Genomic DNA, 12,054 nt, shown 5'->3' with positions numbered 1-12,054 from the left:
AATAATAGCAAGTGGTGTACCAATAATAATTTTATTGTGAGGCCACCCACTTTAGATTTAATATACCTTTTCAAACAACTTAAATAACCATCACAAATATATCAAAGTAGAGTAATGGTGCTAAATTTATAAGGAAAGCAAAATTGATAATATGGGATGAAGCACTTATGGCTAAGTGTCAAACGATTGAAATAATTGCCTAGAGTTCTAGAGATATATTGGATATTAATGAACCGTTTGGTGAAAAATTAATGGTTTGGGAGGTGATTTCTATCAAGTACTAGCAGTAGTTTCAAAAAGCTATCTTGCCAAAGTTATACTTCTGGCCTCAAATGAAAAAGATTCAACTGACAAGAAATACAAAGCAAGGACAGATCCAGTATTCAGTGTCTTTTTGTTTCGTGTCGGAAATGAAGAATAGCATCCAATAAAAGATGATTTGGTTATTCCCGAATACTTGGTTATCAATCCCAATGGTAATGGTAATGCGTTTAATTGATCAAGTCGCACGATAGAATTTAAAAGATATCTTAGCAAGCAGAAATGAATATATTGATCAACTAAATAAAAGGTTGGTTGCAAAATTTTATAATAAAAAATAAAATATTTTTTAGCTTTTGACTCAACAGAAAATGATACCAATAATTACTACCAAGAGGAATACTTAAATACTTTAATACCAAATGGCCTTCTACCATACATGTTTGTTGTCAAATTTATTATTTCTTACGTATGTTAGTGTCACCATATATATATATATATATATATATATATATATATATACACACACACACACATACATACATACATAATAGACTACGTTAAAAATTAAAAATTGATCTTCCATTGTATATAGGTTAATTTTGAAGAAAAATATGCCAATCATGCTACTGAAAAACTTAGATACGCCGAATAACTTATGTAATAGCACACAGATGGTATATAGAAGTTTTGACAATAACGTCATACATGCAAAAATGATGATACTGGTCAATGTGCTTCTAAGAATATTATTATCACTGAATTCAACTTTTGTCTTCCAAAACTAAGGAATATCCTTTTAAATTTGTGTGAAAATAATTTTTAGTATGTTTATGTTTTGCAAATATAATAAATAAAGCACAAGGACAAAATCCTAAATATTGGACTATATTTACCGCAATATATTTTCTTGTACGAACAATTGTATGTTGTACTTTCAAGAGGAATATCAAGATCGGCAACAAGAGTTATGGTCAAGGCAGATGTGATAACCCAAGAGGTCATCACTTGTTTTAAATTAAATTCTATGACTCCGAGGCCTTGAAAACCTCATTTAGAATCACCGCGATTTGCGTGCGCAGTCCAGGCGCGTAGCCGGAAAGCTTAAATATGAAAATTTGTGAAAAATGATAAGTTTTGATTATAATATGAGTTAATTTGACTTCGGTCAACGTTTTGGGTAAACGGACCCGGACCCGGACTCGGACCCGTGATTTGACGGCCCCGGAAGGTCCGTAGGAAAATATGGGACTTGGGCGTATGCCCGGAATCAAATTCCGAGGTCCCAAGCCCGATAAATGAATTTTTAAAAAAAAAAATTGTTTTCTGAAATTGTTTAAGGAAATTTGAAATGAAATTTGATTAGAACCTAATGGTATCGGGCCCGTATTTTGGTTCCGGCGTCCGGTACAGGTCCTATATATGATTTAAGACGTTTCTGTGAAATTTGGTGAAAAACGAACGTCGTTTGACGTGATTCGGACCTAAATTGGAAAATTTGATGTTTTACGAAGTTTGAAGGAATTCATGGATTTTGAGGTTTAATTCGATGTTTATGATGTTATTTTGGGGATTTGATTGCGCGAATAAGTCCGTATGATATTTTTGAGGTTGTGTGTATATTTAGTTTGGAGCCCCGGTGTTACAACCCATATTCACATACGTTAGTTCATGCCATAAGGTCGTCGACGTAAATCCATGAAGAGATTATCTTTGAGATGATAAGAGGTTAATCCTATTGGTCTTAAATGATACAAAGGTGTATAAGGGTGGTTAACAAGTATTAGAAGTTAAACGAATCAAGGATGTTGTCAGCCGTATTTTTGGGTAAACTTAGGGGTGCTTAATACTCTCAAGAGGTCGTATTTTAAGGTATATGAATCATAAAATATCCGTATCATAGTCTTGAAGTCAAACGAGTTATGAAACAAAAGTCGACTAGAGTTGTTGCAACTTAAGTTCATAGTTTTACTTAAACTTTAGGTCAAATGTTATTACGCTTTTCTCCCAATATACTTGGAATTACGGGGTGATCTACCCACCAAATTGAAGATCTATGAGTCTAGTTTCCAACGCATTAAACCTTTTATCAATACGACATTGGAGTAGAGAGATATAGACATTTTTGCGAGACTGCACAAGCTGCTAGGTGACAAGTAGGTGGGTCACCTACTTGGTTAAATGATAGCCCAAAAAGAGGCAATTTCGGGTCAGACAAAGAGCCCATTAAAAGGCTTATCTTCTGCAATATATCCCTCATTATATTTCACAAATAACCAGACCTAAACCCCTGCAAACTTCCTCCCAAAAATTATCCACAAACCCTAATTGATTTTCCCTCTCTTTCAAGTTCAAATTGGGGGTAATAGAGTTTGAAGAACCAAGATAATGGCTGAGTTATCCAACAAGTAAGGTGAGTTTACTACTATCTTTCATACATTTATTCAGCTGTGAATTCATGGTAATTCGTTCTATACATGTAAGAACTCACGGGACGGTGATCGGAAGCCGTGAGTTCGAGTTATTCACTTGTAGCGGACTGTTTTGTGGACTGTTTTGTGTTGCTGTTGGGCTGCGTGTTTTACTACTGTTTTGTGGAGTTTTGGAGGAGGAAGGGTGTGGAGAAACACCATATAGATGTAGGGTTGTGGGCTGGTAGTTCTTCGTAACATTTCCGGGTCGTTTGACACGACTACGGTGGCCGTCGTATGTATGAAGTGATTTGGTTGTGCGTGGACTCTTTTGGGAGGCTCAATATGATTATTATTGATGTTGTTTGGGTTGTTTGGTGATTGTTTAGAATTGTGTGAAGTCATATATATAGGGGAGGTGTTGTCCGTTTCATCGTAAAATAGGTTGTGGTCGATACATAATAGTTATGACGCTTGAATGGTAACTATAGTATCGTTTCTCTTATTGTAGACTAAGGAGTCGTGAAAATTGCATAGCTTGAGATTAGTATATACAAGGTATGTGAGGCTATCCCTTTCCTTCTTTTGCACGACTCCGATTGTACATAATGTAATGAACGAGCTTCCAAAGATACTTTACTCTTAGAAGCTAGCAGTACTTACATTGTTTGCCCTCTTATGGAACGATTGATGTTGATGTTGCTTCTCTTATTCTTATGTTATCAATGTTATTGGTACTTCCTGATTCTTATAAGGTTCATGGTGAAGAGTTAGTCCTAATAACGTGTACAGAGGATACCGACCTTACGTCACTCCGAAAGGTTTAGAACGTGAGTCCATGAGTCGAGCATGCATTATATATATGTATCTATTTTACTCTACCGAGCCGCGCTATAGTCGGCCGGGTACGGCACCTATTGTGCAACCACTGATCAGTTGGGTTTTACCGAGCTCTACGTGGCCGGGTACGTTTTTACCGAGCCTATTACGGCCGGGTACGATATGATGATGATGATGCCCACAGAGGCGTATGTTTTAAAAGTTTATGTATATATACATATGTATCACGCATTTCATGTCAGTAGCCCTTAGAGGTACCCAGATGTTATAGGTTGTTTATTCTCTATCCCTGCTTACATTACTGTTTGTACTTATGGTTCCCTGCCTTACATACTCAGTACTTTATTCGTACTGACGTCCTTTTATTTGTGGACGCTGCATGTCGTGCTGCAGGTCCTGATAGACAGGCAGGCGCATCTCCCCCACCATAGTAGTCTGTCCAGTTCAGCGGTGATTGGCGAGATCCCTTCTTCGGACTTGCCTTGGTCTTGGTATGCATTTTTGTTATAGATATTATGGGTATGTCGGGGACCTGTTCCGGCTATGTTGCAACACTTATGTTCCTTTAGAGGCTCATAGACAGGTGTCGACTCATGTATAGTTTGGTAGGCCTTGTCGGCTGGTTTTTGTTGTATAGTCTCTCATGATAGTGTGGTAGCTCGTACCTTATATATAGTTTCTTGATTGTCTAGTCATCCCATGTTATGTATGTTCATGCCATCATATTTTATTGTTGGTTGTCCATGACCCACGTCTACCATTTATATTGATCCCGTCAGCCCTAAAAGATAATAAAGAAGGTTAGATAAAATGTATGTTGGTGCTCGGTAAGTATGGCCGGGTGCTAGTCATGGCCCTCCAGTTTGGGTCGTGACACCCGGGGGCTCGGGTGAGTTTTGGATAGGCCACGGGGTGCATTTTGAACTTAAAAAATTTGCTGGTTTTTTCAGGCCTGCAGGCTTCGCATGCGAGTTCGCAAATGCGAAGGATGGATCGCAAATGCGAAGCCAGCCGAGGCCACTCTTCCTCGCAAATGCGAGCTTTCCTTTCGCAAATGCGAAACTCCCCTGTTCAGCCTTGGGTCGCAAATGCGACCCTTCCTTCGCAAATGCGAAAGCTGGGAAATTATGAAGGGTTCGCAAATGCGAGCCCTGTTTCGCAATTCCCACACCTGCAGAGGTCAGGGTTCGCAATTGTGAACCCCTGCTCGCATTTCCCATAACTGAGACCTGCATTTTTTTATACTTAGCCGATTTTAAGTGATTTTTCACATCTTTTTCAAAACACAAACTCCTTTGGGCAATTTTCCAAGAACAAGTCTTCTTCCAAATCGATTGTAAGTTAGTTTTTACTCATTTCCTTCAATCATTAACATCTTTTAACATGATTTCAACCAAAAATAAAAGATTTTCATGGGGGAAATTGGGTGTTTTGGGTAGAACCTAGGTTTCTTCAAAAATTAGGGATTAGGACCTCAATTTAAGGTCCGATTTCAAAACAAATTATAAATTTCGGTTCGTGGGGGAATGGGTAATCGGGTTTTGGTTCGAACCTCGGGTTTTGACCACGTGGACCGGGGGCGATTTTTGACTTTTTTGGGTAAAACTTTGGAAAAACTCATTTTCATGCATTGGGGTTGATTCATTTAGCGTTTATTGATGTAATTAAGTAATTTGTGATCAGATACGAGCGAATTGGCGGTGGAATCAAGGGGTAAAGCTATAATTGAGACTTGAGTTGTGTTCAAGGCATCGGGTAAGTGTCCGGTCTAACCCTAGCTTGAGGGATTAGGAGTTGAGTCATATTTTCTATTTTCTTCTTGTTGAGTACGACGTATAGGCATGGTGACGAGTATCTATGCGTTGGTGTCGAACATGACCGTGAGTCTTAAATTGATAGTTGTTGTGTTCCTAAATGACATTTCGAATGCCTTAATTGATGATTCTTGAAATTTAGTAAAGATTTAGTTTATTCTCGTGGACTTTATTTATGCTTGAGTATTGATATTAATTGGACTGAGTAGGAGTTGAGCTAGGATTGGTTATAGCTGGTTCTCCCTTGCCGGGATGGTTGATTTGATATTGTTGTTCCCTTGCCGGGAAATTTCTATGTTGCTTTTGTTCCCTTGCCGGAATTTTATTGTGATATTGTGTTGGATTGAAATGGGAGCGGGTGGTACGCCTACCACAAGTTATTGATGAAATGGGAGCGGGTGATACGCCTACCACAAGTTATTGATGAAATGGGAGCGGGTGGTACGCCTACCACGAGTTATGATGAAATGGGAGCGGGTGGTACGCCTACCACGAGATTTGATGAAATGGGAGCGGGTGGTACGCCTACCACGAGATATGAGAAATGGGATCGGGTTGCACGCCTGCAACGAGATGTGTACTGACAGTGAAATCTGCCTTTATTCTCCTTATCCGTGTTAGAGTTAAATTGTTGATTTTCCTTATTATTCTCTTGAAATTTTGCATTATCTGTTATACCCGAAGCATGATCCCCTCCCCAGTTTTATCTTGTTTATTTTCTGTCTATCTTTCGTTGTATGTATATATATATATATATATATACATATATATTATGCAACTGCACAGGTTTATCTGGAGTCTGGTCCTAGCCTCGTCACTACCTCGCCGGGGTTAGGCCAGGCACTTACCAGCACATGGGGTCGGTTGTGCTGATGCTACACTCTGCACTGTGTGCAGATCCCGGAGCAGTATTTGGTCATCAGCAGTGGATCGGGAGCTATCCTTCAGTCCGAGACTCCGAGGTAGCCTATGTTCCTTTCTTTCACACACTTCAACAACAACAACAACAACAACCCAATGAGATCCCACATGTGGGGTCTGGGGAGGGTAGTGTGTACGCAGACCTTACCCCTACTCCGGAGGAGTAGAGAGTCTGTTTCCGGTAGACCCTCGGCTCAATAACTTTCTTTTACACACTTATTTGTATTAAATCCTAGATAGTCCGTGGATGCTGTGACACCAGGTTCTGGTTAGAGGCATGTGTTGGTCCTCAGGATGATTCGATTTTATGTTTATTTAAGACTTCCGCTAGATTTCCTATTCCGCTGTTATTTAATTGTTTATTTATTATTAATTTAATTGGTTAAAAAGGAATTAAAAACAAAAGCGTTTAAAGATTTTAGTTCGTGGCTTGCCTAGCTTCTATGAGTAGGCGCCATCACGACTCCCGAGGGTGGGAAATCCGGGTCGTGACAAGTTGGTATCAGAGCTCTAGGTTACATAGGTCTCACAATTCACGGACAAGCATAGTAGAGTCTGAGGGATCGGTGCGGAGACGTCTGTATTTATCCCCCAGAGGCTACCGAGTTAGGAAAAACTTTACATTTTTTCATTCTTGTCGTGCGGTTTGGTTTCTTAATATCAATCGAATTTCTACTCTGTTCTTTCGCAGATGGCGAGAACACGCGCTTCCTCATCTACCGATCAGCAGCCCGAGCCCCTAGTAGTAGCTCCCACGAGGGGTAGAGGGCAAGGCCGAGGCCGTGTTAGAGGCCGAGGTAGGGGCAGAGCTCAACCCCGAGCAGCAGCACCAACAGCGGAGCCTCAGGTTGACTTTGATGACGAGGTTCCGGCTCCAGCAGTTCCGATGGGCCCAGCTCAGGTCCCATAGGGTTTTTTGCCACCCCAGTTCTTCAGGATGCTCTGGTCTGTCTAGTGGGCCTCATGGAGAGTGTCACCAGGGCAGGTTTACTTCCTGTAGCACCAGCCGTCTCTCAGGCTGGAGGAGGAGCCCAGACTCCTACTACTCGCACTCCGGAGCAGGTAGCTCCCGAATTTCAGACTCCAGCAGCTCAGCCAGTTGGAGCGGTTCAGCCGGGTGTGGTATCTCAGACCGGCGATGGTGCAGCCATGTCTGCCGTTGCTTTGTGGAGATTGAACAGGTTTACCAAGCTCTTCACTACTACTTTCAGCGGTGCATCTACTGAGGATCCCCAGGATTATCTAGACAGCTGTCATGAGGTTCTTCGGAACATGAGGATAGTTGAGACCAACGGGGTTGATTTTGCCACATTTCGCTTGTTTGGATCCGCCAAGACTTGGTGGAGGGATTATTGCTTAGCTAAACCAGCAAGATCGCCAGCCTTGACCTGGGAGCAGTTCACGCAGCTATTTCTGGAGAAGTTTCTCCCTATCACACAGCGAGAGGCCTATCGGAGGCAGTTCGAGCGCCTCCAGCAGGGATCCATGACTGTCACCCAGTACGAGACCAGATTTATTGATTTAGCTCGCCATGCTCTTATTATACTTCCCACTAAGAGGGAGAGAGTGAGACGGTTCATTGATGGACTCATTCAGCCGATTCGTCTTCAGATGGCCAGAGAGGCTGGGAGTGAGATATCCTTCCAGGAGGCGGCCAATGTGGCCCGGAGAGTTGAGATGGTATTATCACAGGGGGTGGTCATAGGGCAGACAAGAGGCCCCGTCAGTCAGGCAGATTCAGTGGTGCCTCATCTGGAGGCAGAGATTCGTATGATAGAGGCCATCCTCCTAGGCCTTTTCAGTCAGCACTCCAGGTTTCTCACAATGCTTCGGGTGGCCGTGGTTCTCAGATGCAGTATTCTGATCAGCAGTCCTACAGTGCACCACCAGCTCCTATTAGTGCACCACCGCTTCAGAGTTTCCAGGGTCGTCAGCCCCAGCAGCCGAGGGCTTGTTTTACTTGTGGCGACACGAGGCACATTGCTAGGTGTTGCCCTCACGCACCAGGTGGCTCTCAGCATTAGAGTTCTCGTGCCATGGTACAGGCACCAGGTGTTCCACATCCCGCCCAGCCAGCTAGGGGTGGGGGTAGAGGTGCCAGAGGTGGAGGTAGAGGTACTAGAGGTGGAGCTCAGGCCGCTAGGGGTGGAGGCCAGCCAGCAGCAGGGCGACCTAGAGATGTGGTTCAGGATGGTAGGGCCCAACCCCGATGTTATGCTCTTCAGGCCAGGCCCGAGGCTGAGGCTTCAGATGCAGTTACTACAGGTACGGTTCTAGTTTATGATAGAGATGCTTCAGTGTTGTTTGATCCAGGGTCTACGTATTCGTATATGTCATCTTATTTTGCACCGTACCTGGTCATGCCTAGTGATCCATTGAGTGTTCCTGTTTATGTGTCTACACCGGTGGGTGATTCTATTGTGGTCGATCGAGTCCATCATTCTTGTATTGTGGTGATTGGGGATCTTGAGACTTGTGTAGATTTGTTGCTTTTAGACATGGTTGACTTCGATATTATATTGGGGATGGACTGGTTATCACCTTACCACGCTATCTTAGACTGTCATGCCAAGACTGTGACCTTAGCTTTACCGGGTATGCCTCATTTAGAGTGGAGAGGGACTCCTGGTCATTCTACCCACAGTGTTATCTCGTATGTGAAGGCTCGGCACATGGCCGAGAAGGGGTGTTTGGCCTATTTAGCATATGTTCGTGATTCTAATGCTGAGGTTCCCTCTATTGATTCTATGCCCGTTATTCGTGAGTTCCCTGAGGTATTTCCTTCAGACCTGTCGGGTATGCCACCCGACAGGGATATTGACTTTTGCATTGATCTGGTACCAGGCACTCAGCCCATTTCTATTCCACCGTATCGTATGGCGCCGCCTGAGTTGAAAGAGTTAAAGGAGCAGTTGCAAGACTTGCTTGAGAAGGGTTTCATTAGACCCAGTGTTTCGCCTTGGGGTGCGCCGGTGTTATTTGTTAAGAAGAAGGATGGGTCAATGAGAATGTGTATTGATTATCGGCATCTGAACAAGGTTACAGTCAAGAATAAGTATCTGCTGCCGAGGATTGATGTTTGTTCGATCAGCTTCAGGGTGCCAAGGTATTTTCCAAGATTGACTTGAGATCTGGCTACCATCAGTTGAGGATTAGGGCATCCGATGTCCCTAAGACAGCTTTCCGCACTCGATACGGGCATTATGAGTTCTTGGTTATGTCATTTGGGTTGACAAATGCCCCAGCAGCTTTTATGGATTTGATGAACCGAGTGTTCAGGCCTTATTTGGATTCGTTCGTGATAGTCTTTATTGATGATATATTGATATATTCCCGCAGCCAGGAGGAGCACGAGCAGCACCTTAGAGTGGTTCTTCAGACTTTGAGGGATAGTCAGTTATATGCGAAGTTCTCCAAGTGTGAGTTCTGGTTGAGTTCAGTTGCATTTCTGGGTCATGTGGTGTCAGCAGAAGGTATTCAGGTTGATCCGAAGAAGATTGAGGCAGTCAAGAACTGGCCTAGACCAGCATCAGCTATAGAGATTCGGAGTTTCTTGGGATTGGCAGGCTACTATCGTCGTTTCGTGGAGGGGTTTTCATCTATTGCAGTCCCGATGACCAGATTGACCCAGAAGGGTGCCTAGTTCAGGTGGTCGGATGAGTGTGAGGCGAGCTTTCAGAAGCTCAAGACAACTCTGACTACGGCACCAGTGTTGGTTTTGCCCACAGGTTCAGGGCCTTATACAGTTTATTGTGATGCTTCCCGTGTTGGGCTTGGAGCAGTGTTGACGCAGGATGGCTAAGTCAATGCCTATGTTTCGAGGCAGTTAAAGATTCATGAGAAGAACTATTCGATTCATGATTTGGAGTTGGCAGCCATAGTTCACGCACTGAAGATTTGGAGGCATTATTTGTATGGTGTGGCATGTGAGGTGTTCACGGATCACAAGAGTCTTCAGTATTTGTTCAAGAAAAAGGAGTTGAATTTGAGGCAGAGAAGGTGGTTGGAGTTGTTGAAAGATTATGATATCACCATTCTATATCATCTGGGAAAGGCCAATATGGTGGCCGAAGCATTGAGTAGGAAGTCAGCCAGTATGGGCAGTCTTGCTTATACTCCGGTCGGTGAGAGGCTGCTTGCTTTGGATGTTAAGGCTTTAGCCAATCAGTTCGTGAGACTGGATGTTTCTGAGCCCAGTCGTGTGTTAGCTTGCACGGTCGCTCGTTCTTCATTATTAGAGCGTATCCATGATCGACAGTATGATGATCCCCATTTGTGTGTCCTCAGAGACACGGTGCAGCACGGAGGTGCCAAGCAGGTTACTATAGGTGATGATGGAGTTTTGAGATTGCAGGGTCAGGTTTGTGTGCCTAATGTGGATGGTCTTCGAGAGTTGATTTTAGAGGAGGCTCATAGCTCCCGGTACTCTATTCATCCGGGCGCCGCAAAAATGTATCAGGATTTGCGACAACATTATTGGTGGCGTAGAATGAAGAAGGATATTGTTGCACATGTAGCTCGGTGTTTGAATTGTCAGCAGGTTAAGTACGAGCATCAGAGGCCTGGTGGTTTAATTTAGAGGATTGAGCTTCCCGAGTAGAAGTGGGAGCGGATCACTATGGATTTTGTTGTTGGACTCCCGCAGACTCGGAAGAAGTTCGACGCAGTATAGGTCATTGTTGATAGGCTGACCAAGTCAGCACATTTCATTCCTGTGGCAGTCTCCTATTCTTTTGAGAGGTTGGCTGAGATCTATATTCGGGAGATTGTTCGCCTTCATGGTGTGCCCGTATCTATCATTTCGGACCGGGGTACGCAATTTACCTCGCGTTTCTAGAGAGCAGTTCAGCGAGAGTTGGGCACACGGGTTGAGTTGAGCACAGCATTTCATCCCCAGACGGACGGGTAGTCTGAGCGGACTATTCAAATTTTGGAGGATATGCTCCGAGCTTGTGTCATTGACTTTGGAGGCTCGTGGGATCAGTTTTTGCCTTTAGCGGAGTTCGCCTAAAACAACAACTACCAGTCGAGTATCCAGATGGCTCCTTATGAGGCCTTATATGGTAGGTCGGTCTCCGATTGGATGGTTTGAGCCGGGGGAGGCTCGGTTGTTGGGTACGGATCTGGTTCAGGAGGCCCTGGATAAGGTCAGGATTATTCAGGATAGGCTTCATATAGCTCAGTCCAGGCAAAAGAGTTATGCAGACCGCAAGGTTCGAGATGTGGCTTTTATGGTCGGTGAGCGGGTATTGCTCCGAGTGTCGCCTATGAAGGGCGTGATGAGATTTGGGAAGAAGGGCAAGCTTAGCCCTAGATTTATTAGTCCGTTTGAGATTCTTGATAGAGTGGGAGAGGTGGCTTATAGACTTGCATTGCCGCCGAGCTTATCAGCCGTGCATCCAGTGTTCCATGTGTCCATGCTTCGGAGGTATCACGGCGATCCAGCCCACGTGTTAGATTTCAGCACTCTCCAGTTGGACAAGGACTTGTCTTATGAGGAGGAGCCGGTAGCTATTCTAGACCGACAGATTCGTCAGTTGAGATCGAAGAGTTTTCCTTCTGTTCGTGTTCACTGGAGAGGTCAGCCTCCTGAGGCATCGACCTGGGAGTCCGAGTCTGATATCGGAGCCGTTATCCCCATCTTTTCCCCGACTCAGGTACTTCCTTCTTTTGTGCGTTCTAGGACGAACGGTTGTTTTAGAAGTGGAGAATGTGGTGACCCTTTTAAATCAAATTCTATGACTCCGAGGCCTTGAAAACCTCATTTAGAGTCACCTCGATTCGCATGCGCAGTCCAGGCGCGTAGC

Source organism: Nicotiana attenuata, unplaced genomic scaffold (genome assembly GCF_001879085.1).
Source record: "Nicotiana attenuata strain UT unplaced genomic scaffold, NIATTr2, whole genome shotgun sequence".
Lineage (NCBI taxonomy): Eukaryota > Viridiplantae > Streptophyta > Magnoliopsida > Solanales > Solanaceae > Nicotiana > Nicotiana attenuata.
Note: the sequence above shows the minus strand (reverse complement) of the source record.